Genomic DNA, 7,655 nt, shown 5'->3' on the forward strand with positions numbered 1-7,655 from the left:
TTAGTATTTTTTGACATATCTCCACTTATCTTTTGTAGATTGGTGCTGATTAATCTATTGCTTTATGCTGTGCCAGGGCCTAACGTGCTGGTGCCAAGTCGTAACACTCTGGTTGATTACCAGGCACTGAGCGATTGGTCGTTTTAGCGCGCTATGATCAAGTTCCTTATTAACATTTACATTTTCGACAGTTGTAGAAAATTGTGGTTCGTGGCGTCCTCACATTTATATCTCACATGTGAGCTCTAGCAGACCTTAGGGGTCAAAAAAGTCTAATGCGGAAAAAACTATTAAATTGACCACTCACATCTGCCATACACTGCATAATCTACAACATATGACAAAAGTAGCATTCTCCCCTTAAAATTTAAGTCTCTATAGTTCTCAAGAAAGTCTATTTCTAACAACAGGTTGCTAATCATTTGTAAATTTTGAGACTCAGAGGTGGCGAAAAGATATTTCTCCTTGTTTGTGTAATACAGTGAAATTGAGTGCTTACTAAAATTTACTCGACTAAACTGATTTATACTTTCCGTCTTCCAAGGATGTAGCATCAATGAATGAGAGTGCAATTAATAAAGCTGAGGCAGTGTAGGGCTGTCCCATGCTGACCAACTATCCTCTCATCTTTCCTCAGCTATAGAGCTAGACAAAGAGCACGATAACAGAATGGTGGTACCCTGCTTCCACGCACATAAAAACCTGAGTTAGACCACCAGGCTGTGACTATCCTAGGCCATCAAACAGCACATATAGGAAGGCATATGTCCTTCGCCTGAGCCTGCTGGACCTCAATGCCTTAAGCATTAACTCGAAACGAAACTAGGGTGTCTTTGTCTGTAGCATGTAAAGAACAGAATCACATGGGAGATCTTATATCAAGGCTTTGAATGACTACTCTTTAACACTGTATGAGTTATGTCGACACTATATATAATTGAGATGAAAGGAATCTTGTGCTCAACACATATATAGATAGCATGAAAACAGACTGTTTTGAGAAACTCGTCCGGTATATAGCCCCATAGTGTAACACGCATAAAGTAAAGAACCTTAATCCTTAGCTTAGTATCATTTGGCTAGAATTTCTTCAATTAGCCTACTAACTGATAGTGGTCAAAATAATGGTAGCTATTGATCAACGTTAAATATTGAACTACACCTACAAACTTGGTTTACGTATGGCTTGCTGGGCTGTGTTGAAGCGACTTTATAAAACGCCCAATAATCGAGCCAAATTAAGCTTATTAGCCAACACAGTGGGTAGAAAAACCAATGCACTCCCCTTGTGTATAGACTGAGGAACATAGCGCTATCGGGCTCCGTGCTATAAGAAGGGCTGCAAATCTAGTACAGTTATGCACACACACATCATCTCTCTCAGAGCTGACGACAAATCTCCTTCCTCATTCTGGGAAATTTAAACATATGTCACGAAGTACCTTCTTTAATGTTTCATTATTGAGAAAACCTATGATGCATAACTATTTGCAATTCATGTCTATTCTGCCTGCTTCTTTAGTAAAAGGATGTGCTAAATCAAGCATTTCAATCAGGTTGCAGCTTCTTCTGCTGCTAAGCTTCTGCCCCTGATGGAATATCTTCAGTCCTCAAAGGACACAAAGCACTACTAAATCTCTTCAAGGAAAATGCAAAGGAGCTTGAGAGTCACTACATAAATTAAAAATCAACACTGCATCTAGCCTTCTGTAAGCAGAGAAGAAATAGTACAGTTAGCTCACCTTTGTAACTGCGGTGGTCTGGGTCAGATGTTGTGCCTACATATCTCAGTCCAAGTAGGTGGTGCGCGCCTCGGCAGTGCGACGTGTTCGTTATGGAAAAATTTCCCCTAGCAACATCCTGGTCGGGCGCGGGCGGCAGCTCGCCCTCTCGAAGTGGCGCTGCCCGAGGGCACCGTATATATGCTCCCTGCCGACCTGCCGTCCTCAGTTCCTTCTGCCGGCTACGTCCGCAGTCGGGGAGGAGGGCGGGGTGTGGAAAATGGATATGACAACACATCTCGAAGAACAACAGTCACCAGACGTGAGTACACCCATACTTTCTTCTTCAAGTGCTTGCTCATAATCCATCTTCCAAGAGGGTGAAATTCCAAGGCCTTACAGCAAGGCGTGTGGGGTGCGGAAGTTGAGACTGTTGAATGCAAACGGCCAAGCCAAGAGCCTGCAGCCGTCCTGACGGTTTGAACAAGGCGTAATGGGCAGAGATAGTGGTTGTCATCAAGCACGAAACCACTCGAGCTGCAGAAGCGCACAGATATTCTTGTAGGCAAATCGACCGGTAACGTGGCTAGATAAGAGAAGAGTGATGTTCATTGTCGGAAGTGCAGTCAGTCATCCTAGAGAGGGTGCGAGCTAAAGGTAGCACATTTTTAAAGGCACGGACGTCACGCCAGATGGATAGATGTCTCGAGAAGACGAGACATGGGCGAACTTTCATCCTGTCTGACACAGCAATAAAAGTGAGGTCTTTTTCGGGAAATGGCGGGTGCGGTCATGTAGAAGCCAGCAGCTCTATAACGAACATCGAGGAAGCTGCAAGCTCTGCTGGTCGCGGGCACTGCGTGAGGTTTAGGATAAAATACCGGGAGCAAAAGTCTTGGTTAACGGGGACAGGGGGAGACGACACCTTGGGTAGGCAACGCTCGCTGGAGCGGTCCGGTTACACTTTGCTGCAACCTTGGCTTGTGTGAAATATCGTGTAGCGGTGGCCGCCACGAGACGCGAAACTCCCGAGACTCTCCCTCTGGCGCAGATAGTAATATCCGGCACAAGGAACGCACGTGCCCGACGATAGAGATTACAGGAGTAGAGCAGGTTTCTCAAGGGTTACGAGAAGTACGGGAGTCAATTAGTTCTCTGATAGAAGACGGTGTTTGATGTGTCACGAGGGGTGGGTGCGGCGGACCTGGGGTACACGCTCTAGCCTACCCTGAGGAACATCGAGACCATCGGGTGAGAGAAGGCGGAGGAAGAAGCTCTTCTCCTATCCGGAATGGAACGACAATCACTAGGGCTAATCCGCTAGGATGAGCGCGAGGACATCTGCCTGTAAGCTGATATTTTAAAGGAGGCTCACAGACTGCAGTTAAGGTGCCCATGAGCATATGTGCGATACCGTTGGATTAGTGATAGCTAGGGACACTCATGCCGGTGAAGGTAGCCTTGCGCGGTTCGTTCGGACTGACCCAGCAGCGCTAGACACCTGCCTTTCGAAACAGTCGCGTAGCCAGAGTGCAGGTTCGCTTAGGAACCTGACACGCGTAAAAAGTGAGCTCGCAGGCTGCACAGAACGCACAGAAAGTCGGACCGAGGTCGGGAATGAGAAGCCTGCCGTGGTCTGGTGATCAAATCAAGTCTGATGGAGCGGCAACTTGGTGAACTGACTGGCATATGGAAGGTCTCAACAGCGGTGGAGCGTACATGCCTGCGAGGCCACGACCTGTTGGGAGCGATGAGAATTACCCGAGCCTTGCCTGCGCAGCTTCACACGCAGACCTAGTGCACTCTAGCATGTTGAAGCGTGGAGGCATATCGAGATTGGTCGCGATCCAAGGGTAGGAGGAATGCGGTCCCGTGATGAGCCGAGGCAAGACCAGCGGAAGGAGCAGAACCTGGGGGCACTCCGGTTGGTACGGAAGGCGAAGAGATGATTGGGGAAACCCCCTCCGAAAGAGAGAATGGACTATGTCCGGACGAAGGGTACCTAATTCCTGTGGCTAGAAAAGACCGCATAGGTGGTTCCACACGTTCTGAGACTCTCACGGAAGAAAAGGAAGGCCATCAGATCCATATGTGGGTTATACAAAATTCCCACAGGGTGAAGGTCCTTCACCCTGACAAAGAGGGAGAAGAGCGGGTATCTCCTGCTTGTGCAATATAGGGCACTGCGTGGTGTGTCCGTGAGCATAAGACACAGAGCGCCTTGACAGGTGAGTGAAGAAAGGCTGGAGCAAAGGTACAACGTTTGCGCAAGCCCCTGATGTTTTATGTGCAGTCGTAGTTCCAGAGTGGACAGAGGCCCATGGTCCGACGAGTACTAGCCACTGTAGCTCCCTCTACGTCCCAGAGATGGTATGCGTCCGTTGTTTAACTGAAATGGACGGCCTTGCCTGGGGAAAAGGCACAAGCCTGGCGCCAAACCCGGGAGGGGTTTCGCCACCGAGCACGTGAGGATGCATAGACCAGTCTTTGTGAGTGTGAAACGATGTCCCATGCTGTCACTGCTTGATGTGCACGGGGTAAACAGAAGCTAACCAGAATCTGCAGTGGCGCAGATGAGCTTGGCATGCCTTCGTGATCAAAAGTATCGAGGCGCCACTCGCTGCGGCCAGGAGGTCTGAGAAAGACTCTTAGGGACCTCGAGGTCGATGGGGACAGGCTAGCAGGTTGTTATGAGAGACGCATTACCTGGAAAATGTCTGGGTGGAGCAGGCTGTCCGACCGTAAGCGCCAAGACAGCCCCGATAATTCCTATTCCTCCTGAGTTGGAAATCGAGGATTGGACTTGTCGAAAAGTTTTACCAGGGCCCCTAGCAAGATTCGAGACCATTGGTTCCTCGATATACTGTAGTGGGGTGGCACCTGACTTGGAGGCGCAGATCGGACAAGCATCCTCTGGTAAGGGAAGACACCTTGCGATGGATGGAAGCGCCACTACTGCCATACATTTCGAAAGACTCGTGGGGCAGAGGAAGGCCGAAGGGTAAGGACCGTGAATTTGGAATGAACGGTCCCACCGCGCCACAAAGCGGAGAAAACGTCTGCTGAGGTGGGTAGATCGAAACACTGAAAGTACGCGGCGTCCTTCATGTCGAGAGCAGCGAAAGTTCCCGGATCCAAGGACGGATGATAGACCCCAAGGACAACCATGCGGAATCTTAACTTCCCTTAACGAAGGCGTTGAGTTCCGCGAGGTCTAGGATCGGTCGGAGACCTCCTTTCGACTGGGGATTAAAAAAAGTGGGAGAAAACCCTCTGCGTCATGTCATAATGCACCTCTCTAATCGCTCTGATTCGAGAAGCGTGAGGACCTCCTGGTAAAGGAGATGCTCGTGAGGGGTCCTGAAGAGGGAGGGAGTGAGTGGGAGGGTGGAGCGCAAACAACACTGTAGATGGTAGCAACTCCACTCGTGCGTAGAACCCATCGATCTGAAGTTATTTGGGACCACGCCATGAAGGAGGAAAGGAAGAAAGGACGGTTGAGAGAAAGAAAAGGAGTCCGGGGAAGGACCTGGTGCTCTGCTCTCTGGCGCACCTTCAAAAAGTTTGTGTCAGTCCCACGCGGTGTTGGCAGCAACCGTTATTGGCCCCCTGGGAACACTGATTGCATCTTCGGTTCACTCGTCCCCGCCGTTTTTGAAAGTCCTGGCATGGGCGTGGTGGGGATAAGGGCACGAGGTGCAGCCGAAAGGACCTTCGCGTGGGTTTGTGGTGTGTAATGCCCAGGGAGTGCATTTATGCATGAGTGTCACTTAAGGCTTTCGCAGCCTTGGTCCGCTCTTCTCTGAGAAGAGGCCCTGCCCTCACCTCAAACGGGAGGTCTTGGATCGTATGTTGCAGTTCCGGAGGTAAGCTGGAGACTTGCAACCACGAAATCCGTCTCATGGTGACTCCCGACGCGATGGTTCTAGCCGCTGAGTCCATGGCATCAAGTGCAGCCTGTAAGGATGTTCTAGATATCTTTTTCCCCTCTTCTAAGAGGCTCTTGAACTCAGGGCGGGAGTCTACCAGGATCAGCTCACTAAACTTTTCCATGGACTGCCAGGTATTAAAGTTGTACCTGCCTAGCAGTGCTTGCTGGTTTGCCACACGTAACTGTTGACCCCCTGCGGAGTATACCTTACGGCCCAGCAGGTCCATACCTTTCGCCTCCCGCGATTTTGGGGCGGGAGCTGGCTGGCCATGACGCTCCCTCTCGTTCACGGATTGGACGACCAGAGAGAATGGAGGAGGATGGGTGTACAAGTAGTCGCACCCTTTAGAGGGTACCATGTACTTTCTCTCCACGCCTCTGGCCGTCGGAGGGATAGATGCCGGAGACTGCCAAATAGAATCAGCCCTGGATTGAATTGAGCGGATGAAGGGTAAGGCGACTCTCGTCGGTGCATCAGACGAGAGAATGTCCACCACAGGATCCTCAACCTCTGGAACCTCCTCTGCCAGGAGGTTGATGCTCAACGCCACTCTGCAGAGCAGGTCCTGGTGAGCCCGAAGGTCGATGGGGGGCGGGCCAGAGGTCGAAGTGCCCGCCACTGCCTCATCTGGTGAGGAGGAGGAGGAGAGACCGGGGATCGGGGGCTCATCCAAAGGCTGCTGTTCCAGAGGGTGGCTCGATTCCGGGGCGGCCTATGGGTCCTGGGACTCGGCAATATCGGTCTCCGGAGGAGGGGCACTGATAGTTGCCTCTGGTACCCGACGGGTGGTAATTGTAGATCTCGACGTCGGGCAGGGATCGCCTTGGGCTTGATGGTATGCCCAAGGCGTCCAGAAGAACCATTGCTGGGGCTGTTCCAGACCCTGGTCCACATCTCCATAGAGCGCGCTGTCTGGCCACGAGGAACCTGAAGGGTGTCTCGACGGCCAAGGCAGGGCGGACAGGCCGTATGACCGGTGCCGGGTGACAGGCGGTGCGGGAGAACGGTGCCGGGAGTCGAACCGGTGCCGAGATCGGGAACGGGACCTACGACCAGCACGGTGCCGGGAGGTCGACCGGGATCGGGTGCGCCGACGGTACGATGACTTCGTCGGGAGCGGTGCTGAGAAGTAGAGCGACGCGTCGAGCGTCGGTCCATTGATCGGGATCCGGACCGGTGCCGCGAGTACGACCGGCGCCGAGAGTAGGATCGGTGCCAGGACTGCAAGCGGCGTCGAGAAGGCGACCAACGGCGTGAGTGGGATTGGTGCCGAGATCTCGACCGGGACCGGTGCCTGTCTGTTGCTCCAAGAGATGGTGGCCGGAGCATAGCTGGCTTTCCCAGTGATGGAAGCGCCCGCACTGGCGGTGCCAGGGGCTGAGGCAGGGAAGGCTCAGTCAACGCGATTAGGTCTCTCGCCGTTGCAAAGGTTTCCGGCGTAGTGGGAACCGTGAGCTCGACCACGGTACGTGCCGGGGAGCTATCAAGCACCGGACTCGATGGCTCTTGCCTGGCCGGAGTCGACGGTGCAGGGATCACCGGTGCCGGGGCAGATGGCGGTGCCTGCCGGCATGGTTTCACAGGCTCGGACTGCGATGCTGGAGTCGTGACCGCAGGAGCCTTCGCCTTCTTCGTCCTAGGCGAAAGCGAGCGCTGCCGGGCTGGCTTCTGAGTTGGAGACTTGTGGTGCCGCGGTGTTGAGGCGGTACCGCTTGTCTCCGGTACCGAAGACGAAGTTCTTCTCGGTGCAGGCTGCGGTGCGGTCGATACCGGGACCGCCGGGGTCAGGGCAGCCTCCATAAGGAGCTGTTTCAAACGGGAGTCCCGCTCCTTCTTTGTCCCCGCTTTGAAGGACTTGCAGATTCGGCACTTGTCCGTCAGATGGGATTCCCCCAGGCACCTTAGGCAACGATCGTAGGGGTCTCCCGTTGGCATCGGCCGATGACAGGCCGAGCACTGCTTGAAGCCGGGAGAGCCAGGCATGAGCCCGGGTCCCGGAGCG

The 7,655-nt window shown here is 52.8% G+C and overlaps 1 protein-coding gene across 1 annotated transcript in view; it reads right to left on the reverse strand.

Moving 5' to 3' along the window:
* LOC116838388 (uncharacterized) overlaps nucleotides 1-7,655 on the reverse strand; it is a 41,834-nt gene that overhangs the window by 30,020 nt on the left and 4,159 nt on the right. The window lies entirely within an intron of this gene.

This window comes from Chelonoidis abingdonii, chromosome 2, assembly GCF_003597395.2.
Source record: "Chelonoidis abingdonii isolate Lonesome George chromosome 2, CheloAbing_2.0, whole genome shotgun sequence".
Classification (NCBI taxonomy): Eukaryota; Metazoa; Chordata; order Testudines; family Testudinidae; genus Chelonoidis; species Chelonoidis abingdonii.